Source organism: Eurosta solidaginis, chromosome X, assembly GCF_040869045.1.
Source record: "Eurosta solidaginis isolate ZX-2024a chromosome X, ASM4086904v1, whole genome shotgun sequence".
NCBI classification, from domain to species: domain Eukaryota; kingdom Metazoa; phylum Arthropoda; class Insecta; order Diptera; family Tephritidae; genus Eurosta; species Eurosta solidaginis.
The window spans coordinates 210088247-210110408 of record NC_090324.1 but is presented as its reverse complement, the minus strand read 5'-3'; positions in this window follow the sequence as shown (position 1 = coordinate 210110408).

Below are 22162 nucleotides of genomic sequence, written 5' to 3'. Positions count from 1 at the left end.
TATACACATAAAAACCTATCATCTGAAAAACAAAATCGATTCTATCTTGCTTGGTTCAATACATATGGACACTTATCCCTTTTAGTCGGTTAACCCCACCCACTATGACGTAGAAATTGAACCATTAAAGATAGAGCCTTGGATCAGCTTGTGGATTAATATACACATAAAAACCTACCATCTGCAAAAACAAAATCGATTCTATCTTGCTTGGTTCAATAGATATGGACACTTATCCCTTTTAGTCGGTTAACCGCATCCAGTATGACGTAGAAATTGAACCGTTAGCGACAGAACCTGGGACCAGCTTGTGGATTAATATACACATAAAAACCTATCATCTGAAAAACAAAATCGATTCTATCTTGCTTGGTTCAATACATATGGACACTTATCCCTTTTAGTCGGTTAACCCCACCCACTATGACGTAGAAATTGAACCATTAAAGATAGAGCCTTGGATCAGCTTGTGGATTAATATACACATAAAAACCTATCTTCTGCAGAAAGAAAATCGATTATATCTTGCTTGGTTCAATAGATGTGGATACTTTTCCTTTTTAGTCGGTTACTTTGATGTAGAAATTGAACCGTTAACGATAGAACCTTGTATAAGCTTGCGCATTAATATACACATAAAAACCTACCATCTGCAAAAATAAAATCCATTCTATCTTGCTTGGTTCAATAGATATGGACAATTATCCCTTTTAGTCGGTTAACCCCATCCATTATGACGTAGAAATTGAACCCTTAGCTATAGAACCTTGTACCAGCTTGTGGATTAATATACACATAAACCTACCATCTGCAAAAATAAATTCGATTCTATCTTGCTTGGTTCAATAGATATGTATACTTATCCCTTTTAGCCGGTTAACCCCACACACTATAACGTAGAAATTGAACCGTTAACGATGGAAGCTTAGATCAGCTTGTGGATTAATATACACATCTACCATCTGGAAAAACAAAATCGATTCTATCTTGCTTGGTTCAATAGATCTGGACACTTGTCCCTTTTAGTCGGTTAACCCCACCCACAATAGATATGGACACTTATCCCTTTTAGTGGGTTAACCCCATCCACTTTGGCGTAGAAATTGAACCGTTAAAGATATAACATTGGATCAGCTTGTAGATTTATATACACATAAAAACCTATCATCTGCAAAAACAAAATTGATTCTATCTTGCTTGGTTCAATAGATATGGATACTTATCCCTTTTAGTCGGTTAACCCCATCCACTTTGACATATAAATTGAACCGTTAACGATACAACCTTAGATGAGCTTTTGGATTAATATACACATAAAAACCTACCATCTGCAAAAATAAATTCGATTCTAGATTTCTTGGTTCAATAGATATGGACACTTTTCCTTTTTAGTCGGTTAACCCCATCCACAATAGATATGGATACATATCCCTTTTAGTCGGTTAATTTGATGTAGAAAGTGAACCGTTAACGATAGAACATTGTATCAGCTTGTGGATTAATATACACATAAAAACCTATCATCTGCAAAAACAAAATCGATTCTATCTTGCTTGGTTCAATAGATATGGGCACTTATCCCCTCTAGTCGGTTAACCCCACCCAGTATGACGTGGAAATCGAACCGTTAGCGATAGAACATTGGATCAGCTTGTGGATTAATATGCACATAAAAACCTACCATTTGCAAAAATAAATTCGATTCTATCTTGCTTGGTTTAATAGATATGTATACTTATCCCTTTTAGTCGGTTAACCCCACCCACTATAACGTAGAAATTGAACCGTTAACGATAGAACCTTAAATCAGCTTTTGGATTAATACACACATAAAAACCTACCATCTGCAAAAACAAAATCGATTCTATCTTGCTTGGTTCAATAGATATGGACACTTATCCCTTTTAGAACCTTGTTTCAGCTTGTGTATTAATATACACATAAAAACCTACCATCTGCAAAAATAAAATCGATTCTATCTTGCTTGGTTCAATAGATATGGACACTTATCCCTTTTAGTCGGTTAACCCCACCCACTATGACGTAGAAATTGAACCATTAAAGATAGAGCCTTGGATCAGCTTGTGGATTAATATACACATAAAAACCTATCATCTGCAGAAACAAAATCGATTAGATCTTGCTTGGTTCAATAGATATGGACACTTATCCCTTTTAGTCGGTTAACAACATCCACCTTGACGTAGAAATTGAACTGTTAACGATAGAACCTTGTTTCAGCTTGTGGATTAATATACACATAAAAACTTACCATCTGCAAAAATAAAATCGATTCTATGTTGCTTGGTTCAGTAGATATGGACACTTATCCCTTTTAGTCGGTTACTTTGAAGTAGAAATTAAACCGTTAACGATAGAACCTTGTATCAGCTTGTGGATTAATATACACATAAAAACCTACCATCTGCAAAAATAAAATCGATTCTATCTTGCTTGGTTCAATAGATATGGACACGTATCCCTTTTAGTCGGTTAACCCCATCCAGTATGACGTAGAAATTGAACCGTTAGCGACAGAACCTGGAACCAGCTTGTGGATTAATACACACATAAAAACCTATCATCTGAAAAACAAAATCGATTCTATCTTGCTTGGTTCAATAGATATGGACACTTATCCCTTTTAGTCGGTTAACCCCATCCACCTTGACGTAGAAATTGAACCGTTAACGATAGAACCTTGTTCCAGCTTGTGGATTAATATACACATAAAAACCTACCATCTGCAAACATAAAATCGCTTCTATCTTGCTTGGTTCAGTAGATATGGACACTTATCCCTTTTAGTCGATTAACCCCACCCAGTATGATATAGAAATTGAACCGTTAGCGACAGAACTTGGGATCAGCTTGTGGATTAATATACACATAAAAACCTATCATCTGCAGAAACAAAATCGATTATATCTTGCTTGATTCAATAGATATGGACACTTATCCCTTTTAGTCGGTTAACCCCACCCACTATGACGTAGAAATTGAACCATAAAAGATAGAACCTTGGATCAGCTTGTGGATTAATATACACATAAAAACCTACCATCTGTAAAAATAAATTCGATTCTATCTTGCTTGGTTCAATAGATAATAATACTTGTCCCTTTTAGTCGGTTAACCCCACCCAGTATGACGTGGAAATCGAACCGTTAGCGATAGAACATTGGATCAGCTTGTGGATTAATATGCACATAAAAACCTACCATTTGCAAAAATAAATTCGATTCTATCTTGCTTGGTTCAATAGATATGTATACTTATCCCTTTTAGTCGGTTAACCCCACCCACTATAACGTAGAAATTGAACCGTTAACGATAGAACCTTAAATCAGCTTTTGGATTAATACACACATAAAAACCTACCATCTGCAAAAACAAAATCGATTCTATCTTGCTTGGTTATCCCTTTTAGTCGGATAACTCCACCCAGTATGACGTAGAAATTGAACCGTTAGCGACAGAACCTTGGATCGGCTTGTGGATTAATATACATATAACAACCTATCATCTGCAGAAACAAAATCGATTCTATCTTGCTTGGTTCAATAGATATCGACACTTGTCCCTTTTAGTCGGTTAACCCCACTCAGTATGACGTAGAAATTGAACTGTTAACGATAGAACCTTGTATCAGCTTGTGGATTAATATACACATAAAAACCTATCATCTGCAAAAATAAAATCGATCCTATCTTGCTTGGTTCAATAGATATGGACACTTATCCCTTTTAGTCGGTTAACCCCACCCAGTATGACGTAGAAATTGAACCGTTAGCGACAGAGCCTTGGATCAGCTTGTGGATTAATATACACATAAAAACTTATCATCTGAAAAACAAAATCGATTATATCTTGCTTGGTTCAATAGATATGTATACTTATCCCTTTTAGTCGGTTAACCCCACCCACTATGACGTAGAAATTGAACCATTAAAGATAGAGCCTTGGATCAGCTTGTGGATTAATATACACATAAAAGCCTATCATCTGCAGAAACAAACTCGATTATATTTTGCTTTGTTCAATAGATATGGACACTTATCCCTTTTAGTCGGTTAACCCCACCCACAATAGATGTGGACATTTATACCTTTTAGTCGGTTAACCCCATCCTCCTTGACGTAGAAATTCAACCGTTAACGATAGAACCTTGTTTCAGCTTGTGGATTAATATACACATAAAAACCTACCATCTGCAAAAATAAAATCAATTCTATCTTGCTTGGTTCAATAGATATGGACACTTATCCCTTTTAGTCGGTTAACCCCACCCACTATGACGTAGAAATTGAACCATTAAAGATAGAGCCTTAGATCAGCTTGTGGATTAATATACACATAAAAACCTATCCTCTGCAGAAAGAAAATCGATTATATCTTGCTTGGTTCAATAGATATGGACACTTATCCCTTTTAGTCGGTTAACCCCATCCACCTTGACGTAGAAATTGAACCGTTAACAATAGAACCTTGTTCCAGCTTGTGGAATAATATACACATAAAAACCTACCATCTGCAAACATAAAATCGATTCTATCTTGCTTGGTTCAGTAGATATGGACACTTATCCCTTTTAGTCGATTAACCCCACCCAGTATGACATAGAAATTGAACCGTTAGCGACAGAACTTGGGATCAGCTTGTGGATTAATATACACATAAAAACCTATCATCTGCAGAAACAAAATCGATTATATATTGCTTGGTTCAATAGATATGGACACTTATCCCTTTTAGTCGGTTAACCCCACCCACTATGACGTAGAAATTGAACCATTAAAGATAGAACCTTGGATCAACTTGTGGATTAATATACACATAAAAACCTACCATCTGCAAAAATAAATTCGATTCTATCTTGCTTGGTTCAATAGATATGTATACTTATCCCTTTTAGCCGGTTAACCCCACACACTATAACGTAGAAATTGAACCGTTAACGATGGAAGCTTAGATCAGCTTGTGGATTAATATACACATCTACCATCTGGAAAAACAAAATCGATTCTATCTTGCTTGGTTCAATAGATCTGGACACTTGTCCCTTTTAGTCGGTTAACCCCACCCACAATAGATATGGACACTTATCCCTTTTAGTGGGTTAACCCCATCCACTTTGGCGTAGAAATTGAACCGTTAAAGATATAACATTGGATCAGCTTGTAGATTTATATACACATAAAAACCTATCATCTGCAAAAACAAAATTGATTCTATCTTGCTTGGTTCAATAGATATGGATACTTATCCCTTTTAGTCGGTTAACCCCATCCACTTTGACGTATAAATTGAACCGTTAACGATACAACCTTAGATGAGCTTTTGGATTAATATACACATAAAAACCTACCATCTGCAAAAATAAATTCGATTCTAGATTTCTTGGTTCAATAGATATGGACACTTTTCCTTTTTAGTCGGTTAACCCCATCCACAATAGATATGGATACATATCCCTTTTAGTCGGTTAATTTGATGTAGGAAGTGAACCGTTAACGATAGAACATTGTATCAGCTTGTGGATTAATATACACATAAAAACCTATCATCTGCAAAAACAAAATCGATTCTATCTTGCTTGGTTCAATAGATATGGGCACTTATCCCCTCTAGTCGGTTAACCCCACCCAGTATGACGTGGAAATCGAACCGTTAGCGATAGAACATTGGATCAGCTTGTGGATTAATATGCACATAAAAACCTACCATTTGCAAAAATAAATTCGATTCTATCTTGCTTGGTTTAATAGATATGTATACTTATCCCTTTTAGTCGGTTAACCCCACCCACTATAACGTAGAAATTGAACCGTTAACGATAGAACCTTAAATCAGCTTTTGGATTAATACACACATAAAAACCTACCATCTGCAAAAACAAAATCGATTCTATCTTGCTTGGTTCAATAGATATGGACACTTATCCCTTTTAGAACCTTGTTTCAGCTTGTGTATTAATATACACATAAAAACCTACCATCTGCAAAAATAAAATCGATTCTATCTTGCTTGGTTCAATAGATATGGACACTTATCCCTTTTAGTCGGTTAACCCCACCCACTATGACGTAGAAATTGAACCATTAAAGATAGAGCCTTGGATCAGCTTGTGGATTAATATACACATAAAAACCTATCATCTGCAGAAACAAAATCGATTAGATCTTGCTTGGTTCAATAGATATGGACACTTATCCCTTTTAGTCGGTTAACAACATCCACCTTGACGTAGAAATTGAACTGTTAACGATAGAACCTTGTTTCAGCTTGTGGATTAATATACACATAAAAACTTACCATCTGCAAAAATAAAATCGATTCTATGTTGCTTGGTTCAGTAGATATGGACACTTATCCCTTTTAGTCGGTTACTTTGAAGTAGAAATTAAACCGTTAACGATAGAACCTTGTATCAGCTTGTGGATTAATATACACATAAAAACCTACCATCTGCAAAAATAAAATCGATTCTATCTTGCTTGGTTCAATAGATATGGACACGTATCCCTTTTAGTCGGTTAACCCCATCCAGTATGACGTAGAAATTGAACCGTTAGCGACAGAACCTGGAACCAGCTTGTGGATTAATACACACATAAAAACCTATCATCTGAAAAACAAAATCGATTCTATCTTGCTTGGTTCAATAGATATGGACACTTATCCCTTTTAGTCGGTTAACCCCATCCACCTTGACGTAGAAATTGAACCGTTAACGATAGAACCTTGTTCCAGCTTGTGGATTAATATACACATAAAAACCTACCATCTGCAAACATAAAATCGCTTCTATCTTGCTTGGTTCAGTAGATATGGACACTTATCCCTTTTAGTCGATTAACCCCACCCAGTATGATATAGAAATTGAACCGTTAGCGACAGAACTTGGGATCAGCTTGTGGATTAATATACACATAAAAACCTATCATCTGCAGAAACAAAATCGATTATATCTTGCTTGATTCAATAGATATGGACACTTATCCCTTTTAGTCGGTTAACCCCACCCAGTATGACGTAGAAATTGAACCATTAAAGATAGAACCTTGGATCAACTTGTGGATTAATATACACATAAAAACCTACCATCTGTAAAAATAAATTTGATTCTATCTTGCTTGGTTCAATAGATAATAATACTTGTCCCTTTTAGTCGGTTAACCCCACCCACTACAACGTAGAAATTGAACCGTTAACGATATAAGCTTATATCAGCTTTTGGATTAATATACACATAAAAACCTACCATCTGCAAAAACAAAATCGATTCTATCTTGCTTGGTTCAATAGATATGGACACTTATCCCTTTTAGTCGGTTAACAACATCCACCTTGACGTAGAAATTGAACCGTTAACGATAGAACCTTGTTTCAGCTTGTGGATTAATATACACATAAAAACCTACCATCTGAAAAAATAAAATCGATTCTATCTTGCTTGGTTCAGTAGATATGGACACTTATCCCTTTTAGTCGGTTAACAACATCCACCTTGACGTAGAAATTGAACCGTTAACGATAGAACCTTGTTTCAGTTTGTGGATTAATATACACATAAATACCTACCATCTGCAAAAATAAAATCGATCCTATCTTGCTTGGTTCAATAGATATGGACACTTATCCCTTTTAGTCGGTTAACCGCATCCAGTATGACGTAGAAATTGAACCGTTAGCGACAGAACCTAGGACCAGCTTGTGGATTAATATACACATAAAAACCTATCATCTGAAAAACAAAATCGATTCTATCTTGCTTGGTTCAATACATATGGACACTTATCCCTTTTAGTCGGTTAACCCCACCCACTATGACGTAGAAATTGAACCATTAAAGATAGAGCCTTCGATCAGCTTGTGGATTAATATACACATAAAAACCTATCCTCTGCAGAAAGAAAATCGATTATATCTTGCTTGGTTCAATAGATATGGACACTTATCCCTTTTAGTCGGTTAACCACATCCACCTTGACGTAGAAATTGAACCGTTAACGATAGAACCTTGTTCCAGCTTGTGGATTAATATACATATAAAAACCTACCATCTGCAAACATAAAATCGATTCTATCTTGCTTGGTTCAGTAGATATGGACACTTATCCCTTTTAGTCGATTAACCCCACCCAGTATGACATAGAAATTGAACCGTTAGCGACAGAACTTGGGATCAGCTTGTGGATTAATATACACATAAAAACCTATCATCTGCTGAAACAAAATCGATTATATCTTGCTTGGTTCAATAGATATGGACACTTATCCCTTTTAGTCGGTTAACCCCACCCACTATGACGTAGAAATTAAACCATTTAAGATAGAACCTTGGATCAGCTTGTGGATTAATATACACATAAAAACCTACCATCTGTAAAAATAAATTCGATTCTATCTTGCTTGGTTCAATAGATAATAATACTTGTCCCTTTTGGTCGGTTAACCCCACCCACTATAACGTAGAAATTGAACCGTTAACGATATAAGCTTATATCAGCTTGTGGATTAATATACACATAAAAACCTACCATCTGCAAACATAAAATCGATTCTATCTTGCTTGGTTCAGTAGATATGGACACTTATCCCTTTTAGTCGATTAACCCCGCCCAGTATGACATAGAAATTGAGCCGTTAGCGACAGAACCTTGGATCAGTTTGTGGATTAATATGCACATAGAAACCTACCATCTGCAAAAATAAATTCGATTCTATCTTGCTTGGTTCAATAGATATGTATACTTATCCCTTTTAGTCGGTTAACCCCACACACTATAACGTAGAAAATGAACCGGTAACGATAGAAGCTTAGATCAGCTTGTGGATTAATATACACATAAAACCTACCATCTGCGAAAAAAAAATCGATTCTATCTTCCTTGGTTCAATAGATGTGGATACTTTTCCCTTTTAGTCGGTTACTTTGATGTAGAAATTGAACCGTTAACGATAGAACCTTGTATCAGCTTGCGCATTAATATACACATAAAAACCTACCATCTGCAAAAATAAAATCCATTCTATCTTGCTTGGTTCAATAGATATGGACACTTATCCCTTTTAGTAGGTTAACCCCATCCATTATGACGTAGAAATTGAACCGTTAGCTATAGAACCTTGTACCAGCTTGTGGATTAATATACACATAAACCTACCATCTGCAAAAATTAATTCGATTCTATCTTGCTTGGTTCAATAGATATGTATACTTATCCCTTTTAGCCGGTTAACCCCACACACTATAACGTAGAAATTGAACCGTTAGCTATAGAACCTTGTACCAGCTTGTGGATTAATATACACATAAACCTACCATCTGCAAAAATTAATTCGATTCTATCTTGCTTGGTTCAATAGATCTGGACACTTGTCCCTTTTAGTCGGTTAACCCCACCCACAATAGATATGGACATTTATCCCTTTTAGTGGGTTAACCCCATCCACTTTGGCGTAGAAATTGAACCGTTAAAGATAGAACATTGGATCAGCTTGTAGATTTATATACACATAAAAACCTATCATCTGCAAAAACGAAATTGATTCTATCTTGCTTGGTTCAATAGATATGGATACTTATCCCTTTTAGTCGGTTAACCCCACCCACAATAGATGTGGACACTTATCCCCTTTAGTCGGTTAACCCCACCCACTATGACGTAGAAATTGAATCATTAAAGATAGAACCTTGGATCAGCTTGTGGATTAATATAGACATAAAAACCTATCATCTGCAAAAATAAATTCGATTCTATCTTGCTTGGTTCAATAGATATGTATACTTATCCCTTTTAGTCGGTTAACCCCACCCACTATAACGTAGAAATTGAACCGTTAACGACAGAAGCTTAGATCAGCTTGTGGATTAATATACACATAAAAACCTACCATCTGCAAAAACAAAATTGATTCTATCTTGCTTGGTTCAATAGATATGGATACTTATCCCTTTTAGTCGGTTAACCCCACCCACAATAGATGTGGACACTTATCCCCTTTAGTCGGTTAACCCCACCCACTATGACGTAGAAATTGAATCATTAAAGATAGAACCTTGGATCAGCTTGTGGATTAATATAGACATAAAAACCTATCATCTGCAAAAATAAATTCGATTCTATCTTGCTTGGTTCAATAGATATGTATACTTATCCCTTTTAGCCGGTTAACCCCACACACTATAACGTAGAAATTGAACCGTTAACGATAGAAGCTGAGATCTGCTTGTGGATTAATATACATATAAAAACCTACGATCTGCAAAAATAAAATCGATCCTATCTTTCTTGGTTCAATAGATATGGACACTTATCCCTTTTAGTCGGTTAACCCCACCCAGTATGACGTAGAAATTGAACCGTTAGCGACAGAAGCTTGGATCAGCTTGTGGATTAATACACACATAAAAACCTATCATCTGAAAAACAAAATCGATTCTATCTTGCTTGGTTCAATAGATATGGACACTTATCCCTTTTAGTAGGTTAACCCCATCCACATTGGCGTAGAAATTGAACCATTAAAGATAGAGCCTTGGATGAGCTTTTGGATTAATATACACATAAAAACCTACCATCTGCAAAAATAAATTCGATTCTATCTTTCTTGGTTGAATAGATATGGACACTTTTCCTTTTTAGTCGGTTAACCCCATCCACAATAGATATGGATACATATCCCTTTTAGTCGGTTAATTTGATGTAGAAAGTGAACCGTTAACGATAGAACCTTGGATCAGCTTGTGGATTAATATACACATAAAAACCTATCATCTGCAAAAATAAATTCGATTCTATCTTGCTTGGTTCAATAGATATGTATACTTATCCCTTTTAGTCGGTTAACCCCACCCACAATAGATGTGGACACTTATCCCCATTAGTCGGTTAACCCCACCCACTATGACGTAGAAATTGAATCATTAAAGATAGAACCTTGGATCAGCTTGTGGATTAATATAGACATAAAAACCTATTATCTGCAAAAATAAATTCGATTCTATCTTGCTTGGTTCAATAGATATGTATACTTATCCCTTTTAGTCGGTTAACCCCACCCACAATAGATGTGGACACTTATCCCCTTTAGTCGTTTAACCCCACCCACTATGACGTAGAAATTGAACCATTAAAGATAGAGCCTTGGATAATCTTGTGGATTAATATACACATAAAAACCTATCATCTGCAGAAACAAAATTGATTATATATTGCTTGGTTCAATAGATATGGACACCTTTCCCTTTTAGTCGGTTACCCCACCCACAATAAATATGGACACTTATCCCTTTTAGTCGGTTAACCCCATCCACTTTGACGTAGAAATTGAACCGTTAACGATAGAACCTTGTATCAGCTTGTGGATTAATATACACATAAAAACCTACCATCTGCAAAAACAAAATCGATTCTATCTTGCTTGGTTCAATAGATATGGACACTTATCCCTTTTAGTCGGTTAACCCCACCCAGTATGACATAGAAATTGAGCCGTTAGCGACAGAACCTTGGATCAGCTTGTGGATTAATATACACATAAAAACCTACCATCTGCAAAAATAAATTCGATCCTATATTGCTTGGTTCAATAGATATGTATACTTATCCCTTTTAGTCGGTTAACCCCACCCACTATAACGTAGAAATTGAACCGTTAACGATGGAAGCTTAGATCAGCTTGTGGATTAATATACACATAAAAACCTACCATCTGCAAAAACAAAATCGATTCTATCTTGCTTGGTTCAATAGATATGGATACTTATCCCTTTTAGTCGGTTAACCCCATCCACTTTGACGTAGAAATTGTACCGTTAACGATACAACCTTGGATCAGCTTGTGGATTAATATACATATAAAAACCTACCATCTGCAAAAATAAAATCGATCCTATCTTGCTTGGTTCAATAGATATGGACACTTATCCCTTTTAGTCGGTTAACCCCACCCAGTATGACGTAGAAATTAAACCGTTAGCGACAGAACCTTGAATCAGCTCGTGGATTAATACACATAATACACATATAAAATCCTATCATCTGCAGAAACAAAATCGATTCTATCTTGCTTGGTTCAATAGATATGGACACTTATCCCTTTTAGTCGGTTAACCCCACCCAGTATGACATAGAAATTGAACCGTTAGCGACAGAACCTTGGATCAGCTTGTGGATTAATATACACATAAAAACCTACCATCTGCAAAAATAAATTCGATTCTATCTTGCTTGGTTCAATAGATATGTATACTTATCCCTTTTAGTCGGTTAACCCCACACACTATAACGTAGAAATTGAACCGTTAACGATAGAAGCTTAGATCAGCTTGTGGATTAATATACACATAAAAACCTACCATCTGCGAAAACAAAATCGATTATATCTTGCTTGGTTCAATAGATATGGACACTTTTCCCTTTTAGTCGGTTAACCCCACCCACAATAGATATGGACACTTATCCCTTTTAGTCGGTTACTTTGATGTAGTAATTGAACCGTTAACGATAGAACCTTGTATCAGCTTGTGGATTAATATACACATAAAAACCTACCATCTGCAAAAATAAAATCGATTCTATCGTGCTTGGTTCAATAGATATGGACACTTATCCCTTTTAGTCGGTTAACCCCATCCAGTATGACGTAGAAATTGAACCGTTAGCGATAGAACCTTGGATCATCTTGTGGATTAATACACACATAAAAACCTATCATCTGAAAAACAAAATCGATTCTATTTTGCTTGGTTCAATAGATATGGACACTTATCCCTTTTAGTGGGTTAACCCTAACCACTATAACGTAGAAATTGAACCGTTAACGATGGAAACTTAGATCAGCTTGTGGATTAATATACACATAAAAACCTACCATCTGCAAAAACAAAATCGATTCTATCTTGCTTGGTTCAATAGATCTGGACACTTGTCCCTTTTAGTCGGTTAACCCCACCCACAATAGATATGGACACTTATCCCTTTTAGTGGGTTAACCCCATCCACTTTGGCGTAGAAATTGAACCGTTAAAGATAGAACCTTGGATCAGCTTGTGGATTAATATACATATAAAAACCTACGATCCTCAAAAATAAAATCGATCCTATCTTTCTTGGTTCTGCAAAATAAATTCGATTCTATCTTGCTTGGTTCAATAGATATGTATACTTATCCCTTTTAGTCGGTTAACCCCACCCACTATAACGTAGAAATTGAACCGTTAACGATGGAAACTTAGATCAGCTTGTGGATTAATATACACATAAAAACCTATCATCTGCAAAAACAAAATTGATTCTATCTTGCTTGGTTCAATAGATATGGATACTTATCCCTTTTAGTCGGTTAACCCCATCCACTTTGGCGTAGAAATTGAACCATTAAAGATAGAGCCTTGGATGAGCTTGTGGATTAATATACATATAAAAACCTACGATCCTCAAAAATAAAATCGATCCTATCTTTCTTGGTTCTGCAAAATAAATTCGATTCTATCTTGCTTGGTTCAATAGATATGTATACTTATCCCTTTTAGTCGGTTAACCCCACCCACTATAACGTAGAAATTGAACCGTTAACGACAGAAGCTTAGATCAGCTTGTGGATTAATATACACATAAAAACCTACCATCTGCAAAAACAAAATCGATTCTATCTTGCTTGGTTCAATAGATATGGACACTTTTCCTTTTTAGTCGGTTAACCCCTCCCACAATAGATATGGATACTTATCCCTTTTAGTCGGTTACTTTGATGTAGAAAGTGAACCGTTAACGATAGAACCTTGGATCAGCTTGTGGATTAATATACACATAAAAACCTATCATCTGCAAAAATAAATTCGATTCTATCTTGCTTGGTTCAATAGATATGTATACTTATCCCTTTTAGTCGGTTAACCCCACCCACAATAGATGTGGACACTTATCCCCTTTAGTCGTTTAACCCCACCCACTATGACGTAGAAATTGAACCATTAAAGATAGAGCCTTGGATAATCTTGTGGATTAATATACACATAAAAACCTATCATCTGCAGAAACAAAATTGATTATATATTGCTTGGTTCAATAGATATGGACACCTTTCCCTTTTAGTCGGTTACCCCACCCACAATAAATATGGACACTTATCCCTTTTAGTCGGTTAACCCCATCCACTTTGACGTAGAAATTGAACCGTTAACGATAGAACCTTGTATCAGCTTGTGGATTAATATACACATAAAAACCTACCATCTGCAAAAACAAAATCGATTCTATCTTGCTTGGTTCAATAGATATGGACACTTATCCCTTTTAGTCGGTTAACCCCACCCAGTATGACATAGAAATTGAGCCGTTAGCGACAGAACCTTGGATCAGCTTGTGGATTAATATACACATAAAAACCTACCATCTGCAAAAATAAATTCGATTCTATATTGCTTGGTTCAATAGATATGTATACTTATCCCTTTTAGTCGGTTAACCCCACCCACTATAACGTAGAAATTGAACCGTTAACGATGGAAGCTTAGATCAGCTTGTGGATTAATATACACATAAAAACCTACCATCTGCAAAAACAAAATCGATTCTATCTTGCTTGGTTCAATAGATATGGATACTTATCCCTTTTAGTCGGTTAACCCCATCCACTTTGACGTAGAAATTGTACCGTTAACGATACAACCTTGGATCAGCTTGTGGATTAATATACATATAAAAACCTACCATCTGCAAAAATAAAATCGATCCTATCTTGCCTGGTTCAATAGATATGGACACTTATCCCTTTTAGTCGGTTAACCCCACCCAGTATGATGTAGAAATTAAACCGTTAGCGACAGAACCTTGAATCAGCTCGTGGATTAATACACATAATACACATATAAAATCCTATCATCTGCAGAAACAAAATCGATTGTATCTTGCTTGGTTCAATAGATATGGACACTTATCCCTTTTAGTCGGTTAACCCCACCCAGTATGACATAGAAATTGAACCGTTAGCGACAGAACCTTGGATCAGCTTGTGGATTAATATACACATAAAAACCTACCATCTGCAAAAATAAATTCGATTCTATCTTGCTTGGTTCAATAGATATGTATACTTATCCCTTTTAGTCGGTTAACCCCACACACTATAACGTAGAAATTGAACCGTTAACGATAGAAGCTTACATCAGCTTGTGGATTAATATACACATAAAAACCTACCATCTGCGAAAACAAAATCGATTATATCTTGCTTGGTGCAATAGATATGGACACTTTTCCCTTTTAGTCGGTTAACCCCACCCACAATAGATATGGACACTTATCCCTTTTAGTCGGTTACTTTGATGTAGTAATTGAACCGTTAACGATAGAACCTTGTATCAGCTTGTGGATTAATATACACATAAAAACCTACCATCTGCAAAAATAAAATCGATTCTATCGTGCTTGGTTCAATAGATATGGACACTTATCCCTTTTAGTCGGTTAACCCCATCCAGTATGACGTAGAAATTGAACCGTTAGCGATAGAACCTTGAATCATCTTGTGGATTAATACACACATAAAAACCTATCATCTGAAAAACAAAATCGATTCTATTTTGCTTGGTTCAATAGATATGGACACTTATCCCTTTTAGTGGGTTAACCCTAACCACTATAACGTAGAAATCGAACCGTTAACGATAAAAGCTTAGATCAGCTTGTGGATTAATATACACATAAAAATCTACCATCTGCAAAAATAAATTCGATTCTATCTTGCTTGGTTCAATAGATATGTATACTTATTCCTTTTAGTCGGTTAACCCCACCCACTATAACGTAGAAATTGATCCGTTAACGATGGAAACTTAGATCAGCTTGTGGATTAATACACACATAAAAACCTACCATCTACAAAAACAAAATCGATTCTATCTTGCTTGGTTCAATAGATCTGGACACTTGTCCCTTTTAGTCGGTTAACCCCACCCACAATAGATATGGACACTTATCCCTTTTAGTGGGTTAACCCCATCCACTTTGGCGTAGAAATTGAACCGTTAAAGATAGAACCTTGGATCAGCTTGTAGATTTATATATACATAAAAACCTATCATCTGCAAAAACAAAATTGATTCTATCTTGCTTGGTTCAATAGATATGGATACTTATCCCTTTTAGTCGGTTAACCCCATCCACTTTGGCGTAGAAATTGAACCATTAAAGATAGAGCCTTGGATGAGCTTGTGGATTAATATACATATAAAAACCTACGATCCTCAAAAATAAAATCGATCCTATCTTTCTTGGTTCAATAGATATGGACACTTATCCCTTTTAGTCGGTTAACCCCACCCAGTATGACGTAGAAATTGAACCGTTAGCGACAGAACCTTGGATCAGCTTGTGGATTAATACACACATAAAAACCTATCATATGAAAAACAAAATCGATTCTATCTTGCTTGGTTCAATAGATATGGACACTTATCCCTTTTAGTGGGTTAACCCCATCCACTTTGGCGTAGAAATTGAACCATTAAAGATAGATCCTTGGATGAGCTTGTGGATTAATATACACATAAAAACCTACCATCTGCAAAAATAAATTCGATTCTATCTTCCTTGGTTCAATAGATATGGACACTTTTCCTTTTTAGTCGGTTAACCCCATCCACAATAAATATGGATACATATCCCTTTTAGTCGGTTAATTTGATGTAGAAAGTGAACCGTTAACGCTAGAACCTTGGATCAGCTTGTGGATTAATATACACATAAAAACCTATCATCTGCAAAAATAGATTCGATTCTATCTTGCTTGGTTCAATAGATATGTATACTTATCCCTTTTAGTCGGTTAACCCCACCCACAATAGATGTGGACACTTATCCCCTTTAGTCGTTTAACCCCACCCACTATGACGTAGAAATTGAACCATTAAGGATAGAGCCTTGGATAATCTTGTGGATTAATATACACATAAAAACCTATCATCTGCAGAAACAAAATTGATTATATATTGCTTGGTTCAATAGATATGGACACCTTTCCCTTTTCGTCGGTTACCCCACCCACAATAAATATGGACACTTATCCCTTTTAGTCGGTTAACCCCATCCACTTTGACGTAGAAATTGAACCGTTAACGATAGAACCTTGTATCAGCTTGTGGATTAATATACACATAAAAACCTACCATCTGCAAAAACAAAATCGATTCTATCTTGCTTGGTTCAATAGATATGGACACTTATCCCTTTTAGTCGGTTAACCCCACCCAGTATGACATAGAAATTGAGCCGTTAGCGACAGAACCTTGGATCAGCTTGTGGATTAATACACACATAAAAACCTACCATCTGCAAAAATAAATTCGATTCTATATTGCTTGGTTCAATAGATATGTATACTTATCCCTTTTAGTCGGTTAACCCCACCCACTATAACGTAGAAATTGAACCGTTAACGATGGAAGCTTAGATCAGCTTGTGGATTAATATACACATAAAAACCTACCATCTGCAAAAACAAAATCGATTCTATCTTGCTTGGTTCAATAGATATGGATACTTATCCCTTTTAGTCGGTTAACCCCATCCACTTTGACGTAGAAATTGTACCGTTAACGACACAACCTTGGATCAGCTTGTGGATTAATATACATATAAAAACCTACCATCTGCAAAAATAAAATCGATCCTATCTTGCTTGGTTCAATAGATATGGACACTTATCCCTTTTAGTCGGTTAACCCCACCCAGTATGACATAGAAATTGAACCGTTAGCGACAGAACCTTGGATCAGCTTGTGGATTAATATACACATAAAAACCTACCATCTGCAAAAATAAATTCGATTCTATCTTGCTTGGTTCAATAGATATGTATACTTATCCCTTTTAGTCGGTTAACCCCACACACTATAACGTAGAAATTGAACCGTTAACGATAGAAGCTTAGATCAGCTTGTGGATTAATATACACATAAAAACCTACCATCTGCGAAAACAAAATCGATTATATCTTGCTTGGTTCAATAGATATGGACACTTTTCCCTTTTAGTCGGTTAACCCCACCCACAATAGATATGGACACTTATCCCTTTTAGTCGGTTACTTTGATGTAGTAATTGAACTGTTAACGATAGAACCTTGTATCAGCTTGTGGATTAATATACACATAAAAACCTATCATCTGTAAAAATAAAATCGATTCTATCGTGCTTGGTTCAATAGATATGGACACTTATCCCTTTTAGTCGGTTAACCCCACCCAGTATGACATAGAAATTGAACCGTTAGCGACAGAACCTTGGATCAGCTTGTGGATTAATATACACATAAAAACCTACCATCTGCAAAAATAAATTCGATTCTATCTTGCTTGGTTCAATAGATATGTATACTTATCCCTTTTAGTCGGTTAACCCCACACACTATAACGTAGAAATTGAACCGTTAACGATAGAAGCTTAGATCAGCTTGTGGATTAATATACACATAAAAACCTACCATCTGCGAAAACAAAATCGATTATATCTTGCTTGGTTCAATAGATATGGATACTTTTCCCTTTTAGTCGGTTAACCCCACCCACAATAGATATGGACACTTATCCCTTTTAGTCGGTTACTTTGATGTAGTAATTGAACCGTTAACGATAGAACCTTGTATCAGCTTGTGGATTAATATACACATAAAAACCTATCATCTGTAAAAATAAAATCGATTCTATCGTGCTTGGTTCAATAGATATGGACACTTATCCCTTTTAGTCGGTTAACCCCACCCAGTATGACGTAGAAATTAAACCGTTAGCGACAGAACCTTGAATCAGCTCGTGGATTAATACACATAATACACATATAAAATCCTATCATCTGCAGAAACAAAATCGATTCTATCTTGCTTGGTTCAATAGATATGGACACTTATCCCTTTTAGTCGGTTAACCCCACCCAGTATGACATAGAAATTGAACCGTTAGCGACAGAACCTTGGATCAGCTTGTGGATTAATATACACATAAAAACCTACCATCTGCAAAAATAAATTCGATTCTATCTTGCTTGGTTCAATAGATATGTATACTTATCCCTTTTAGTCGGTTAACCCCACACACTATAACGTAGAAATTGAACCGTTAACGATAGAAGCTTAGATCAGCTTGTGGATTAATATACACATAAAAACCTACCATCTGCGAAAACAAAATCGATTATATCTTGCTTGGTTCAATAGATATGGACACTTTTCCCTTTTAGTCGGTTAACCCCACCCACAATAGATATGGACACTTATCCCTTTTAGTCGGTTACTTTGATGTAGTAATTGAACCGTTAACGATAGAACCTTGTATCAGCTTGTGGATTAATATACACATAAAAACCTATCATCTGTAAAAATAAAATCGATTCTATCGTGCTTGGTTCAATAGATATGGACACTTATCCCTTTTAGTCGGTTAACCCCATCCAGTATGACGTAGAAATTGAACCGTTAGCGATAGAACCTTGGATCATCTTGTGGATTAATACACACATAAAAACCTATCATCTGAAAAACAAAATCGATTCTATTTTGCTTGGTTCAATAGATATGGACACTTATCCCTTTTAGTGGGTTAACCCTAACCACTATAACGTAGAAATCGAACCGTTAACGATAAAAGCTTAGATCAGCTTGTGGTTTAATATACACATAAAAATCTACCATCTGCAAAAATAAATTCGATTCTATCTTGCTTGGTTCAATAGATATGTATACTTATTCCTTTTAGTCGGTTAACCCCACCCACTATAACGTAGAAATTGAACCGTTAACGATGGAAACTTAGATCAGCTTGTGGATTAATATACACATAAAAACCTACCATCTGCAAAAACAAAATCGATTCTATCTTGCTTGGTTCAATAGATCTGGACACTTGTCCCTTTTAGTCGGTTAACCCCACCCACAATAGATATGGACACTTATCCCTTTTAGTGGGTTAACCCCATCCACTTTGGCGTAGAAATTGAACCGTTAAAGATAGAACCTTGGATCAGCTTGTAGATTTATATACACATAAAAACCTATCATCTGCAAAAACAAAATTGATTCTATCTTGCTTGGTTCAATAGATATGGATACTTATCCCTTTTAGTCGGTTAACCCCACCCACAATAGATGTGGACACTTATCCCCTTTAGTCGTTTAACCCCACCCACTATGACGTAGAAATTGAACCATTAAAGATAGAGCCTTGGATAATCTTGTGGATTAATATACACATAAAAACCTATCATCTGCAGAAACAAAATCGATTATATCTTGCTTGGTTCAATAGATATGGACACCTTTCCCTTTTAGTCGGTTACCACACCCACAAAAATATGGACACTTATCCCTTTTAGTCGGTTAACCCCATCCGCTTTGACGTAGAAATTGAACCGTTAACGATAGAACCTTGTATTAGCTTGTGGATTAATATACACATAAAAACCTACCATCTGCAAAAACAAAATCGATTCTATCTTGCCTGGTTCAATAGATATGGACACTTATCCCTTTTAGTCGGTTAACCCCACCCATTATGACATAGAAATTGAGCCGTTAGCGACAGAACCTTGGATCAGCTTGTGGATTAATATACACATAAAAACCTACCATCTGCAAAAATAAATTCGATTCTATATTGCTTGGTTCAATAGATATGTATACTTTCCCTTTTAGTCGGTTAACCCCACCCACTATAACGTAGAAATTGAACCGTTAACGATGGAAGCTTAGATCAGCTTGTGGATTAATATACACATAAAAACCTACCATCTGCAAAAACAAAATCGATTCTATCTTGCTTGGTTCAATAGATATGGATACTTATCCCTTTTAGTCGGTTAACCCCACCCACAATAGATGTGGACACTTATCCCCTTTAGTCGTTTAACCCCACCCACTATGACGTAGAAATTGAACCATTAAAGATAGAGCCTTGGATAATCTTGTGGATTAATATACACATAAAAACCTATCATCTGCAAAAATAGATTCGATTCTATCTTGCTTGGTTCAATAGATATGTATACTTATCCCTTTTAGTCGGTTAACCCCACCCACAATAGATGTGGACACTTATCCCCTTTAGTCGTTTAACCCCACCCAGTATGACGTAGCAATTGAACCGTTAGCGACAGAACCTTGGATCAGCTTGCGCATTAATATACATATAAAAACCTACGATCTGCAAAAATAAAATCGATCCTATCTTTCTTGGTTCAATAGATATGGACACTTATCCCTTTTAGTGGGTTAACCCCACCCAGTATGACGTAGCAATTGAACCGTTAGCGACAGAACCTTGGATCAGCTTGTGAATTAATACACACATAAAAACCTATCATCTGAAAAACAAAATCGATTCTATCTTGCTTGGTTCAATAGATATGGACACTTATCCCTTTTAGTGGGTTAACCCCATCCACTTTGGCGTAGAAATTGAACCATTAAAGATAGAGCCTTGGATGAGCTTGTGGATTAATATACACATAAAAACCTACCATCTGCAAAAATAAATTCGATTCTATCTTGCTTGGTTCAATAGATATGGACACTTTTCCTTTTTAGTCGGTTAACCCCATCCACAATAGATATGGATACTTATCCCTTTTAGTCGGTTAATTTGATGTAGAAAGTGAACCGTTAAAGATAGAACCTTGGATCAGCTTGTGGATTAATATGCACATAAAAACCTATCATCTGAAAAAATAAATTCGATTCTATCTTGCTTGGTTCAATAGATATGTATACTTATCCATTTTAGTCGGTTAACCCCACCCACAATAGATGTGGACACTTTCCTTTTTAGTCGGTTAACCCCACCCACTATGACGTAGAAATTGAACCATTAAAGATAGAATCTTGGATCAGCTTGTAGATTAATATACACATAAAAACCTATCATCTGCAAAAATAAATTCGATTCTATCTTGCTTGGTTCAATAGATATGTATACTTGTCCCTTTTAGTCGGTTAACCCCACCCACTATAACGTAGAAATTGAACCGTTAACGATGGAAACTTAGATCAGCTTGTGGATTAATATAAACATAAAAGCCTACCATCTGCAAAAACAAAATCGATTCTATCTTGCTTGGTTCAATAGATCTGGACACTTGTCCCTTTTAGTCGGTTAACCCCA